We start from the raw sequence: 15,452 nt of genomic DNA, 5'->3' as shown, positions 1-15,452 counted from the left end.
AAATTACTAGAGAGACAAAGAAGGGGGGCCCGATCAAATAAGTTTGAGAACCACTGATTTAGACCAATCCAAATGAACAACTATTAGTGATCAGCGCTTTAGCTGCCAGCAATAGAACTAAAACCACAAAACCCTAGGTTAATGCTGTTTTGTTTTTCACAGTTACTGAAACAAAGCATCAGTAAGCCACAGGATACAGTAATACAGTTTATTTATTCTGCACCTCAGTTTGGAGGCTGCTGTTTTTCACCAGCAGAGCTGCATATTCACAATGTGCTATATTACTGCTTTTCTGTAGCGAATCAGCTGGTATCTGGAGGCATCTTCTTCTAGCACTGGGCCCAGAGAAACCTGGAAAGGCATATAATGTACTTTATCACTTGCAATCTTAGTGAAAATTATTCAAGAGAAAGGCTTGATTGCTGCATAGTTATTATATGGGGGAAAACTGAGCAGATTAGGCATACAATAAGAGTGCACTAAGCACTGGATGATTCCATGTGTAAATATAATGTTCCCTTTACAAAATTATTGGCAGTCCACAGGTTTATTGCAATTGACCACACCACGCAAGTCCGGTACAAAAGCACCAAGGATATTTTTTTTTACAGAAACAAGCTATAAGACAAATTATGCCATTCCATGTGAAAACTTCCAGGAGAGCAAAAGCTAGATGGAAATTTCCACAGCTTCAAGGTCAGGGAATGTCTTACAAATCATGGCACTGTGGCAAAGAGTTGAACCATAGGGATTGTACAGGAGATGTAGTGCACCTGACTCATAAATGGGAGAATATTCTGGCTCTGAAGGAATTCACAGAAAGGGGTCTTCTGTGCTACTGCCCCATTTGCCACTTCCTCCATTGTGGCCTGGCTAAGGGAAAGCTGTGGTCTCAATGGCTTTCTGTTTCTGGGCCAAAACTACTTTTGAGGGTTGGACAGTTGAGGGTCTATAGTGGGAGCCCACATGAGAACATCAGAATTATTTTACATGAGGAAATTTCCATGCGTTCAGAGGGGGATGATGACATGAGAAATGGCTATACCTAAGCCCTACCTTTCTCTGCCTCAGCTATGGTATGCCAAAACTGCATAGTCCCAAATGTGATAGACAGGGGTGTGTACAAGGAGGGGCAAGCATGGGCACAGCTGGGCCTCCCCAATAATCAGCGGGGACACAGAACTTCTCTGGCCCTTGGGGCTGTGGTGGAGAGAGCAAGCTTCTCTGGTCCTGGGGTCATGGCAGGGAAAGAGAGCTCCTCCGTCCCCCAGGCCCACTGTGAGAAGAGTAAGCTCCTCTGGCCCCAGGGCTGCAGCAAGGTTTCAAAGAGCTCTTCTGGCCCCAAGGCTGTGGCGGGGGCACAGAATATGCACCTCCAAAAAGGGTCACATTTAAATTCCTGCGCATGTCCCTGGAAATAGAGCACAAGGAAGGTCTTGTACAGGGTTGGACAAAGTGGTGAATGATCCTGTATTGAGTGACTCTCCCCATAACAAAATTTGGGCCAAAGCTGTAACTTTTCCTCTAGTTTCATCCCTGCTCACAGGACAATTGGATGGAATGAGTGGCTCTATAGTTTAGTTCCCTCTTCTATATACAAGTAAAATGCAAGGTGAAAACATATGAGTGTTTTTTATTCATGCAAAGGCAAGATTATCTCTCTTTTAACTGTTATTTGTTGTACATGCATGAAGGCGGCTGTGCTGCATGTTGAAGTGAAAATGATTCTTACCAATCCAAACATAACTGTGGCTATAATTTCATGATCAGGAAAACCCACACAGATTAGCAGTTTAGCAGGCTGAAAGTCAGTAATAAACACCTATTTCCTATTATTTTGCTGATTGCATGAACTTTAGTTGACTCTTCAGCAAGTGTTCTTTCTTCAGCCAAATTAATCAAACATAGGTGAGGTTTGCAGCTTAAGCGCATGAGTCTAACCTTAAACCATTCCCTGCCTTATTGTCTCTCCTGCCCTGACTCTTTTCATAAAAACACACAAGTCTCAGCTTCTTTTTCTTTGGTACAAAGCTCCCTCTGTTGTTCAAGTTGAGAGTAGCACTGCTTTAGCTGTAAATCTGAGTATATTCTGCAGACTCTGGGCCTGGTTCTCCTCACGCTAATGTAAATCAAGAGTATCAAATAAATTTGTTAGTCTCTAAGGTGCCACAAGTACTCCTTTTCTTTTTGTGGATACAGACTAACATGGCTGCTACTCTGAAACCTGTCAGTATACCCACTGAAGTCAATGGTGTTACAACATTGTAAAGCTGGGATAAATCAGATGAGAAATGAGTCCATAGCGTGTAGCATATTTTCTGATTTTACAACTATACCATACATTCTGAAGAGAAATATAAATGCAGATTTAATAATAATATGGAGACATATAGTCTACATGTGTAGCCTAAATGACCATTGAAAGATGCATTAATCATAGGAGACAAATTCCCATTACTGCCATTTATTTCTGTTTGGGTTATACCAGGAAAGTTTTGATCCCAGGGCTCCAAAGTCATAAGTGTTGGAACTCAAAAGGTTAGACTGTGCAACTTGTACCCATGTTGGTGAACATCATAGACCTCCGTAGGACTGTACCTGGGGAAAGTGCTCACTGACACGTAATAGGGCCGCACAGTTTAGCCCGATATATAGTCCTGAATTTTTCCAGCTGCTAATGAAAACTTTTGATGGTTCATATATCCAGTGAGGTTACAAAATCTAGGATTCTTCTTCTAGAGATGCCTCTGTCTATTCCCACTTGTGGGATCTGGCACCCTTGATGTCGAGATGCAAAAGTGCCTTGACAAGTCATGTTTCTTGACAGGCAGGGGCGCAAGAGATCTTGTGCAACAGTGATGTCATATTTCAGAGTAGCAGCTGTGTTAGTCTGTATCTGCAAAAAGAACAGGAGTACTTGTGGCATCTTAGAGACTAACAAATTTATTAGAACATGAGCTTTCATGGGCTACAGCCCACTTCATCCGATGCATAGAATGGAACATATATATATATATATATACACAGATAAGTTGGAAGTTACCATACAAACTGTGAGAGGCTAATTAGTTAGATGAGCTTTTATCAGCAGGAGAAAAAACCTTTTGTAGTGATAATCAAGATGGCCCATATAGACAGTTGACAAGAAGGTGTGAGGATACTTAATTTAAGGAAATAGTTTCAATATGTGTAATGACCCAGCCACTCCCAGTCTCTATTCAAACCCAAGTTAATGGTATCCAGTTTGCATATTAATTCAAGCTCAGCAGTTTCTCGTTGGAGTCTGTTTTTGAAGCTTTTCTGTTGCAAAATTGCCACCCTTAAATCTTTTACTGAATGGCCAGAGAGGTTGAAGTGTTCTCCAACCAGTTTTTGAATGTTATGATTCCTGATGTCAGATTTCTGTCCATTTATTCTTTTGTGTAGAGACTGTCTGGTTTGGCCCATGTACATGTCAGAGGGGCATTGCTGGCACATGATGGCATATGTCACCTTGGTAGATGTGCAGGTGAACGAGCCCCTGATGGCGTGGCTAAAAGGGAGTGAGCCCCACAACCAGGGAATGCAGAGAGGCCTGTGCTGCAGCTGAAGACCTAGGAGAAATTCTGACTCACTTAGCCACTTTCTTGAGGCTCACAGGAGTGCATGATTCAACTGAAGCTCTGTTGCTCTGTAGATGGGTACAGCATGTGCTCTCACTGATGTGGGAGGGGCAAGGCTTCATCCCCAAGCTCCACTCCACACACCATATGGGGAAGCTAGCAACAGTGATGATGCCGGATCAAGTCATTCAATCAGGATTATTTAAATGTAGGGTTGTTGTTGTTTTTGTGAGGTGGAGAGAATGACTCTTATTAAATGCAGTTTGTTTGTGAGATGTCTGTTCTATTCTATACAGTTTCTTATGCTGCACCCATTCCCATAGTTTCTGATACTCCAGTATCGCTACATGTAATATCTGATGCAGAGCCTATGTTTGATTTACAAGAGCCCTTTGTACCACTGGTGTTCCTACACTTCTGAAGAAGAAAGGAAACATAGTCTCTCCCACACCACTCACTGTTGGAGTTGTACAGATATCTGCTGTGATTTACTGAGGGCTATTGCTGTGCCTGACATAGCCTTTCAATCTTTTAAAAGTATTTTCAGATTCCACTTCCAGGCCATGAGACGATCATCCATAAGCACAAAAATTTAGTTTGTATTCAAAGCATTTTGAACAGTTGTAAAAAGTTAGGAGCACCCTGTCATCTTCTGCCAACTCTTTGTTTTTCTTGGCTGGCTGCTAGGGTTGCTGTTTGCTTTCATAGCGGTGGCCAAATATCCACACTGTGACATTTGTGCTTCATGCCACAGTGTTGCATCAACTGTGACAACATTGGATGCTGACACAAAATCACAGGGCAAAATCCTAGTCTTGTTGAAGTCAATGGCAAAGCTCCCATTGGCTTCAATGGGCCAAGATTTCAGCCATACTGTACCGAGGCAAAGTCACAGCATCAAGACATAACAGCACTGCACCAGGACACTGCATTGTGACACAGTGGCATGACATTGTGACACTGAGAACAAATTATGGACTCTGTTTGTCCTGTCATTTTGGACCCAATGTCGATTTCAGAATGGGTAGCAACCCTACAGTTGACACTCTTTATAATGCCCAGCCCCTCCTTCCACTTGTTGACTTCTTGACCCTTCATTAAACAGCTATTCAAGGCCCACTACTTCCTGGGTAGAGCAGACAATTTTGTGGTTGTAGCATAGTTACCGAGCACTTTTACTTTTACATCATGAAAGTTCAAATACCTTCTTCTGACCTGCCAGCGCATAATCCTACTTGACAGAGCACTATTCCTACCAAGAACAACCTCAGGTCCCACTTTGCCCTGAGCATTTGAGAGGCCCCTGCTATGCTTTTTTTTTTTTTTTTTGGCAAATTATTCATTAAAAATAAAATGGCTTGGGAAGTAGGGTGGCTTTATCCTCTTGTCTTTTTCCATTTCTCACCCTCGTCGGAACACAGCACAACAAATTAAAAGCAATGCAAAGACCACTTTAGCGTGTCATGAAAATACAGTGTTACAAAACTTATGATTCTAAAGCAGCCACTGATATAACTATAAAACTGGGAAAGGATTCTTAGTCATTCTGGTACTCACACATAAATCCCTAGAGTCTCTCACCTCTGAAATACTTTGACAAAAAGACAGAGCTCCATTTGCTGGTTGGCCATCCTCACGTAGCTTTTTGCCTTCGTTGGCATTCAGGAGGTATCCTGAATTTGAGTGGTTTACAAACTCGAGAAGATCTGACATGACTCAGGAAGCACTAAACTAAATTTGTGATAATACAAGTTACATTCTTCTGGCAACTCAAAGTGTGCAAGTTTTCAAGCAATGTCTAGAGGAACAACAGTTTTATATACATTTTGCTGTATGGTCTTCTGCCAGATTGTCACTGCCTACCAAGTTTCTTAGAGAAACTGTTAGAGGTGCATTTGACCCTGTGATATTATGGACAGGGTGTGACTTGTTTCTAAAGAGACCACAAATACACTGTACTGAATTCCTAACTGTTGTAGTTACCTGTCACTTCAACACAGGCAAAGATCTTCCTTCTAAATGGTGTTGTGCAACAATGGGGCCAAACTGCTTATTTACAAATGTATCAATTGCATATTCAGGGCTAAATCCTGCCCACCTCCCTGAAGGAGCTCAAAGAGGAAAAAATGTATAAACAACCACAAATCTTTGTGTAATACATCACTACACCTAGTTTGTGTGATCATGTCTCTCTCTAGTGGCGGGTTCCAGCAACTACAACAGCATCCTGCTTCGTCACATTTCAACAAGTTCTCCTTTAGTTCAGGTAGCAAAGGCTTGTGGTTTTGGTGGGAAAGGATTTGGGTTCCATCCCTTCTCTGATGTCTGTCTGCAGCCACAGCTCATTATGTTCAAGCAGCAGCAGTATGTGAAAACCTGAAGGTATCCTGCCATGATTTACAAAAGTGCACTAGCAGGTCCATCTGACTTCCGTAACAAGAGGTGCATTGTAATCAAAAACAACAGGGTATATTCAAAATCTGAGCAGACATGCTACCCTATGACCAATAATAACTTTGTTGTGCTTACAGGGGGGAACCTCAGAGTGTGCTAAGCTGGCACATGGTGCTCCTTCCTGCCTGGTGCAGCAGGATTTCTCTTGTGCTGGACATGCTTCATAGCCACAGTTTTATCCAGGAGAGCACTATGGCCCTGGTATATTGCTAGGGATAGGCCCGTAGTGCCTTCCCTAACATAAAGTGGAATTTTCTTACAGTGATGTCACTTTTTCACAGAACAACATCATTATAACTGGAACGGCCAGTTGCACATTACAGTGCTGAAATGGTCTATAACTTTCATTCTGCTTCACTAAAAAAGGCCTTTCACTGTATCCAAATTCACTGTAGGCAACTTCCACTGTACTTTCACCTGAGAAAAAAGGCACTCTGGTACCCGCCAGCTCAGCTGGTAGTGATAGATCTATCAGGGATCAATTTATCGTGTCTCGTTTAGACGCGGTAAATCAATCCCCGAATCGACACCTGTACTCCACTGCGGCAGGAGGAGTAAGTGGAGTCGACGGGGGAGCCGCCGTGGTTGACTTGCCGGCGTGAGGACGGCCAGGTAACTCGAAGTTACTTCAACTTCAGCTACGCGAATAGCGTAGCGGAAGTTGCGTATCTTAGTTCGAACCCCACTCCCACAGTGTAGCCCAGGGTTTTTAAGGTAATTCTATAGCCCCCCCATTACCATAGTATCTGAGCACTTCACTATCTTCAGTGTATTTCTCCTAGGGAAGTGCTGCTACCCTGATGGTACAGATAGGGAACTGAGGCACAAGGAAACGAAGTGACTTACCCAAAGTCATGCAGGAAGTCAGTGGTGGAGCAAGGACCCCTGTTTAAGGGTGCTCCTCAGTGCAGAGGGGTCTTGATAGGGCAGTGAATACAGCCTCTGGCTGTATTGGTTTTCCTCTGTTTTTTCCACCAGGTTCAGGAAACTGCCTCCCATCCAGCCCACCATTCCCTTAGAAAAGCTGTAAGGCCTTGGTGTGGTGACAGAAGAGGGGGAACACAGTGCTGCAGAGACAACTGACCCCTTTCTTCATGCAGACGGAGTGATCAGTACATGGATCCTAATGTTGTGGCCCACATAGTCTAGTGGTTTCATACCTGTATGAGTTACAACTCGGCACTCAAACAGCTATGGCACAGAAATAAAGAATTTAATGGCACTAGGGTGCTCATGTTTGTATATTCACCCTTTCACTGTGATGTACAGATTGGGTAGAGAAGGGCATCTGGTAGATAATCTGTAGCTATATCTCCATGAAAACTTGAGGATGCTTTCTGCTTACAAAGCAATAACTAGCTATATCTCTTCGGCTGAATAAAGTCCAAGACCAAAGATTACTAGAGCAAATTGGCCTCACAAAGTTCATTAACCCTGAGTATGGTTATTACTAAGTTAACAAAAAAGTATCTTCTATTTTTTACTGTTTTTGCGGGGGGAGGGGAGACAGAGCACATATATGCAACATTAAGAATGAGAATCAATCTCTTTCTCTCTCATTTTCTTTTTAAATCTACTTTTCTCTCTGCAGAAAATGCTTCTTCCAATCATTCCCTTCTGCCCCAATCCCTGCCATTTTGTAGTTCATGAGAATCTCTTTCCCCTCCACGCAAAGCTACCCCTTTAACAATATGGAAAGCATGTAAGCTAGGACATAAGGAGGGATGTTCATTCTCCATTGTGCTGTGTTGCTGTCTGCTCCTGCAAGCATCAGGGGCTCTTTAACAATAACAGTTATCTAGCACTTTACATATATTTTATGAAAATTCATTGATTATTATTATTAATTTGTCCTAGTCAATGTTCTCTCTAATATTTTACGTCCATGTCCACAATTTTGTTATGTACACAAATATGGAGGTGATGTGTGGCAGGAGTGAGGCCGAGAGGTTCAGAGTGTGGGAGGGGGCTCAGGGCTGAGGGGTTTGGGATGCAGGGGGGTGAGGGCTCTGGCTGGGGGTGCGGGCTCTAGGGTGGGGAAGGGGATGAGGGGTTCAGGGTGTGGGAAGGGGCTCAGAGTTGGGGCAGAGGGTTGGGGTGCAGGGGCATGAGGGCTCTGGCTGGGGGTATGGGCTCTGGGGTGGGGCCAAGGATGAGGGGTTTGGGGTGCAGGCTGCCCCAGGGCTGCGGAGGGAAGAGAGGACTCCTCCCAGCCCTCTCTCACCACAGTAGCCCGGGGCCAGGGGAAAGCGCCTCTCCCTGCCAGGGCAGCTCCAGGGCCAGGACAAGGGGAGAGGTGCCTCTCCCCTCCTGTGTGGCCCTTGATAGCCTGCTGCGTGGCTGTGCAGCTTAGAGGGAACTTAGATCCTATTGTAGTTACTGTTCCCTCTAAGCTGTGCACATGTGTGCGCACACACAGATCTTAAACTCCACGCACATGGTGAAACACCATGCGCACTCCGGCTTCGACGGCGGCTTTTTTTTTGCTTTGGCGGCAGCACAGAAGAAAATTTTTTGCGTACGCAGCCTGTTAAAAATTAGAGGGAACATTGATTGTAGTGCATAGGTGCCTCAGTCATGGATCAGGATCCCATTGTGCTAGGTGCTGTTCAAACACAGAACAAAAAGATAGTCCCTGGCCCAATATTTATTTGCTGCCCAAGGTTTGTGGGGGGAAAGCAGATATCCTGTTCTACTACATCCAGTACCTGGCATGTCCGACCGGAAGTACAGTAAAACCTGCCAAATGCAACCACTCCCAGGAGTTAGCAAAAGTGGTCGTTCGTAAGAGGTTGTCTCTCTTCAAAGGTTTGCACATCAGAGAGCAGTAATGTTCCGTGGCCGCTGCAAGTAGTCACTTGTGACAGGTGGTCTCTCTTCAGAGGTGGTCTCTAAGGCAGATTTTACTATACTCCACACTTCAAACCAACCAACAAAAAAACCCCAACTTCACTGCAATCCACTGCAGTGCAGTGCAGAGACTGCAATGGAATCCAGTCACTAGGCACTTAAAATAATGGCTAGATACAGCTGTACAGGACAACATTTGCTTACATGGGAGCATTGTCTAGTGGTTAGAGCATGGGACTGAGACTCAAGAGCTCTGGATTCTAGTCTTGGCTCTGCCACGGACTTGATGTGTCTCATTACATAAATCCCCTGCTGTAATGTCCCAGTCTGTAAAGCGGAAATAATTTTTATCTACTTCACAGAGGTATGGTGAGACTTAATTACTATTTCTAAAGTGCTTAGCGATCCATAGATAAAAGGCACAGTATAAATGTAAAGTGTGATTATAATTAATAATGAGGCCCCATTTTTCATACAGTTTTATCAGCCTAGTGACCTGCCCATAATGCATTTGTACTTTTTGAGAAATCTCCTTAGAAAATCTCATGGCCACAGAGGTCTATGATTCTAATTATGTATTTTCAAAGTATCTTTTGTCAGTACAAAACCTTTTTCCAGACCCATTAACACATTTAAAGCATCTTTTACATAATGCTATAAAGTAATCTCAGAAACTAGCCAGAATTACTGGGAGCCCTCCAGGAACTATAAGATTGAAAGGTCTTGTCCTTCTTGGTCAAGTGATTTCACTTTCAGATACCACATGACTCAGTCACCTTCAAACTTTTCTGAAAGGAGAATCTGTAGGGAGCTATGAACATTGAAACAAATTCAGTGCTTCTCTGTAAAAATAGATCAGCAGCAGCTGTATCCCTGCATATATTTTAATCAGGAAATAAAGTAAAAAAGAACTTTCTTATGAAATCACGACAGCAAGAGGTAAAAGGACAAGGTTTGTGGTACGGCTCTCTTACATTTTGTTATCTCTCAGGGTTTGTCTACACAGCCCTGCAGTCTGGACCATGAGGGTGTGAAGTGTAGAGCACTCTAATGCAGGGGTGGGCAGACTACAGCCTGAGGGCCACATCTGGCCCTCCAGCCGGTGTAAACCAGCCCTCGAGCTTCTGCTGGGGAGTGGGGTCTGGGGCTTGCCCTGTTCCCACGCTCCAGCCGGGAAATGGGGTCAGAGGCCACTCCGCACATGCGTGCCACGCAGGGGTGAAAGTAAGTCTAGATACTTACCGGTACGGGGCTGGGCTGGGGCTTGCTCTGGCCCCTGGAAGGGGTGGGGCCTCAGGCAGAAGGGGCGGGGTTGGGAGGGTCAGAGCCAGCCCTGGCCCACCCTGTACCGGCAAGTGCCTCCTTCCCCCTCCCTGGGGTAATAGCGGCAGCCGGGGGCTCTGGCAGCAGTTTAAAGGGCCCTGGGCAGTAGCGGCGGCCGGAGCCCTGGGCCCTTTAAATCATCCCCAGAGCCCTGCCGCTGCTTCACCAGGGCTCCGGCAGCAGGGCTCCAGGGACAGGGCTCCGGCCACCACTACCACTCCAGGCCCTTTAAATCGTCCCCAGAGCCTGCTGGAGCCCTGGGAAAGTGGCAGCAGGGTTCTGGGGACAATTTAAAGGGCCCAGGGCTCAGCTGCCGCTACCTAGCCCTGCCGTCTCTACCCCAAGGCTCCGGCAGCAGGGCTCTGGCAGCAATTTAAAGGGCCGGGGGCTCCAGCTGCTGCTGGGGGCCGCAGGCCCTTTAAATTGTGCCTGGGGAAGCCGACCCACCCCAGTACAGTGCACCAGCTCTTGCCAGTACGCCATACCGGGGCATACCGGCTTACTTTCACCTCTGGTGCCAAGGCTCCTGGAAGCAGCAGCATGGCCCCCCTCCAGCTCCAGAGCTATCCCCACAGCTCCCATTGGCTGGGAACTGCAGCTAATGGGAGGTGCAGGGGCAGCGCCTTCAGTCAGGGCAGTGTGGAGAGCTCTTTGGCCACACCTTGGCATAGGAGCTGGAGGGGGGACATGCTGCTGCTTCCAGGAGTTGTTTCAGGTCAGCACCACCCAGAGCCTGCACCCCTAACCTCCTCCCATGCCCCAACACCCTGCCCCAGACCTAATCCCTCTCCTGCACCCCAACCCCCTTCCCCAGCCCGGAGCTTACTCCCGGACCCTGAACTCATTTCTGTCCCCACTCCAGAGCCTGCACCCCCAGCCAGAGTCCTCACCCCCAGTGCCCCAACCCCCTGCCACAGCCCTGATCTCCCTCCTGCTCTTTGAACGACTTGGTCCCAGCTTGGAGCACCCTCCTACACCCCAAATCCCTCATCCCCAGCCTCACCCCAGAGCCTGCACCCCCAGCCGGAGCCCTCCCCACCCACACTCCTACCCCCTGTCCCAGCCCAGAGCCCCCTCCCACACCCTGAACTCCTCATTTCTGGCCCTACCCCAGAGCCCGCACCCCCAGCCAGCAGCCTTCACCCCCTCCTGCACCCCAACCCTCAATTTCGTGAGCATTCATGGCCCGCCATACAATTTCCATACCCAGATGTGGCCCTTGAGCCAAAAAGTTTGCCCACCCCTGCGCTAAGGGCTAGTCTACACGAGAAGCACAACTGTGATGCTGCAGCACGTCTGGTGAAGACGCTCTAAGGGAATGGGAGGAAACCTCTCCCCTCAGTATCATAAATCTCCCTCCATGAGAGGCAGTAGCTCTGTCGGGGGAAGAGCTTATCCTGTTAATGGAGCGCTGTCCACACCAGTGCTTAGATCAGTGTAACTTACGTTGCTTGGGGGGAGACTTATGCACACCCCTGAACAATGTAAATTATGCCAAAGTAAGTGGCAGTGTGGGCCTGGCCTAAGCGCCCCAGGTAAATACTGTTGGCAAAACTTAAGAGTTCCCTAGTGCACATTAACATGGTCCTGTCTGAAACAGGACTACATCAATGTGAACTAAGTGCCTTTTAGTTCACGCCGGCAGGGTCTGCATGGGACACTTAGAGCACAGCACATTAGACCTCTCTACGGTTCACACCCCCATAGTCCAGACAGCATGCCATGTAGTTAAGCTCTAACTTCACTATACACGAAGATTAAAATTCACATGCGCTTAAAAAAACCAAAAGATTTCCTTACCTGTGTTACTAACAACATCTTACATTATTAACGGAGTAGGCAATTTCATTTTGGATTCAAGTCAGCTTCATTTTCACTGTACGGTTCTCTAGCGTGATACTGCAATATCAAGATCACCAGATGGAAACTTCACTTCTTTACAAAAATGTGGGCGAAAAAAATCAGGGGGAATCCTCACTTTTACAACCACATGTGGTCAGGATCTTAGTTTTATATCTCCATTAAAAGATGACATCTCTGCAATACAGTGCCTCCTGAAAGCATATGGAGAATTGCCACCCAATGAATATCCAACACTGCTCCTTCAATACTCTCAGTTTTCTCTGCAGGCCTCCCATCCAAAAACTGACCTCTGAGCCTACTTAGTGTGTGAAAGCTGACAAGGGCACAACCTGGAATTCTATGGCTGCCAGCAGCCCATGCTTTAATAGCCTTTCACAGAATCTGGAGCCAAGTCTTTTTTGGGCTATAGCATACTCTGCCAAACTCTGCATCATTTACAAAGGGTACAGTACTTAATCTGCAAAAAGAAAAGGAGGACTTGTGGCACCTTAGAGACTAACCAATTTATTTGAGCGTAAGCTTTTGTGAGCTACAGCTCACTTCATCGGATGCATACTGTGGAAACTGCAGAAGACATTATATACACAGAGACCATGAAACAATACCTCCTCCCACCCCACTCTCCTGCTTATCTAAAGTAAGCTATTACCAGCAGGAGAGTGGGGTGGGAGGAGGTATTGTTTCATGGTCTCTGTGTATATAATGTCTTCTGCAGTTTCCACAGTATGCATCCGATGAAGTGAGCTGTAGCTCACGAAAGCTTACGCTCAAATAAATTGGTTAGTCTCTAAGGTGCCACAAGTACTCCTTTTCTTTTTGCGAATACAGACTAACACGGCTGTTACTCTGAAACCAGTACTTAATCTGGAATCCCAAATTAGCCATAGAGAAGCTCCTAATAGAAATCAAAGTGAACATGGTCTCTGCAACTGGAAACACATTAGCCTTTTGGATACAAGTGACTAATGGGCAAAGGACATAAGGCTGGGAAATCCTAAACTTGATACAAATGTATCAGCTATGATCAAGAATGTTTCTATTTAGTTCATTGCTCCTTTTTCTTTGTTAAATTTATGAACTAGAGTGGAATATACTTAAAGTCAGTGGTGAGCTGGAGCCGGTTTGCACCGGTTTGCTGGAACTGGTTGTTAAATTTAGAAGCCCTTTTAGAACCGAAGGGCTTCTAAATTTAACAACTGGCCAAATGTGGCATCTTAGGTGCCAACTCCCTGGGTGCTCCGGGGCTGGAGCACCCACGGGGAAAATTTGGTGGGTGCAGAGCACCCACCGGCAGCTCCCCGCCCCGTGCCCGGCCCCAGCTCACCTCCACTCCGCCTCCTCCCCTGAACGTGCTGCCCCGCTCTGCTTCTCCGCCCCCGCCCCTGGTTTCCCGCGAATCAGCTGTTCGCGTTGGAAGCCTGGGAGGGCTGAGAAGCAAGTGGCGGTTTCGCGCTCAGGCCCAAGGAGGCAGAGCGGAGGTGAGCTGGGGTGGGGAGGGTGCAAGGAGGGCCACCCGCGCCACAGCAGGTAACCAGGGGGGGGGGGGCGTGCAGGGGAACACTCCCCGCCCCAGCTCACCTCCGCCTCCCTGGGCCTGAGTGCGAAGCTGCCGCCTGCTTCTCAGCCCTCCTAGGCTTCCCACACGAACAGCTGATTCACAGGAAGCCGGGGGCTTGGGGCGAAGAAGCAGAGTGGGGCAGCACGTTCAGGGGAGGAGGCGGAGGCAGAGCGGAGGTGAGCTGGGGCTGGGCGTGAGGTGGGGAGCTGCCAGTGGGTGCTCTGCACCCACCAAATGTTCCCCGCGGGTGCTCCAGCCCTGGAGCACCCACGGAGTCGGTGCCTAAGGTGCCACTTTTGATGTGATCAGTGGGGGAGCGGCTGCTCCCCCTGCTCCCTCCCAGCTATGCTACCCTGCCTCTAGGAGCCAGAGGGACTTGCGGAATACTTCCTGGGAGCTGCCCCAGGTAAGCACTGCTGGGTCTCCCTACCTCGTCCCCCAGCAGGTCCCTCTGGCTCTTAGGGGTAGGGCGGGGTGGGCACCCACTACGGTGGCCCACGAGACCCTCCTGCCCGGTTCTGGGGGCAGTCAGGGGACAGGGCAGGGGGTGGATGGAGCAGGGGTCCTGGGGGGGGCGTCAAGGAACATGGGGGGTTGGATGGAGCAGGAGTCCCAGGGGGCTGTGGTGGGCCACGACCCCCTCGTGGGGTGAGGAGGGAACCAGCTGTCAAGATTTTGGCAGCTCATCACTGCTTACAGTGATCTCTGTTACAGTGACACTCTGTTTATAGTGTAGAATGAGAGTTCTGAATTGTTTGAATGCGATGGAGTCTTGTTTAATTTCTTTTAAATCCTGTCTACGATATAGGCTGAAGCTCAATCCCAGATATTTAGATTGTGAGCTCTTCAGGGAAGAGAACACCTTTTCATTATGTATGTGCACAGTGCCTAGCAAAATTGGCCCTGACCCCTGACTGGGGCTGCTAAGTAAAAAATAATAATTAATACATGGAAGGTTGTTTTTGTTTGTTTGTTTGTTTGTTTTTAGCTAGGATATGATAAATTGAGCAATTAGCATCACTTAGCACCATTCATACTATCCTTTCCAGTCTCTGATCCTAGCAAGGTATTAATTCCATTTACTAAGGTATTAATTCCTTTTACTAAGTTCACCAGTAGCATTTTCTGAACCTCGCTGAGCCGTAGTTAGCTAGGTAATTATCCAAAACCAGAGCACTGGAGCATGCCCAAGGCTTTTCTGGTATAGCTGGCCAAGTGGTTAAGGTGTTAGATTCAAGCTCTAATGGGTAAGATCCTGTGTGGGTTTGAATCCTGCTTCTGGTAAAGCTGTAATGCCTGCTGCTTCCTTTTCACCATCTCGTACAAAAATTCAGGCTGCTGCTTCTCTTTGACATAGCCATCTGGCGTACTGTCCCGCTGCACCCCTGAAAAAATAAATAGAATTGTAGGACTGGAAGGGAACTCAAGGGTCATTAGTCCATGCCCCTGCTCTTGTGGCAGGACTAAATATTTCTAGACACCTAAAAGTTAGACGTTGCAATGCCTAAGTCCCTTTGTGGATCTGGGCCTGAGCCTGCAAAGTGCTGAGCACTGTGTATTTGATTCAGCAAAGCACTTAAGCATATACTCTTAACTTTCATCACATAAGTCATTTAATTGACTTCAAGGGTACTGGTCACATGTGTAAGTGCTCTATTGTATGAGGGTCAGAGTGTTCAGCATCTTGCAGGATCAAGCCTTTTAGGTAGGCCTCTGCATGCTAAGCTCTTATTTTGATGCCTAAATGGGAGCTGACCTCTTCAGAAAATTTGGTACTGAAGTTAAAGAAAACACTACAAAAC

The 15,452-nt window shown here is 47.0% G+C and overlaps 1 long non-coding RNA gene across 1 annotated transcript in view; it reads right to left on the bottom strand.

Moving 5' to 3' along the window:
- Positions 1-225: 225 nt before the first annotated feature.
- Positions 226-15,452, bottom strand: part of LOC311522570 — a 31,521-nt gene continuing 16,294 nt past the window's right edge. Inside the window, exons 3-4 of the long non-coding RNA XR_014712169.1 lie at positions 12,030-12,128; positions 226-351 (exon numbers count right to left, since the gene is read on the bottom strand). This is a non-coding gene — a long non-coding RNA (uncharacterized lncRNA). The remainder of the gene's footprint in view (positions 352-12,029; positions 12,129-15,452) is intronic.

Source organism: Lepidochelys olivacea, assembly GCF_965140295.1.
Source record: "Lepidochelys olivacea isolate rLepOli2 genome assembly, chromosome: 6".
Classification (NCBI taxonomy): Eukaryota; Metazoa; Chordata; order Testudines; family Cheloniidae; genus Lepidochelys; species Lepidochelys olivacea.
The sequence above is the reverse complement of the archived record's forward strand: the minus strand, read 5'-3'. Positions and strand labels throughout refer to the sequence as shown.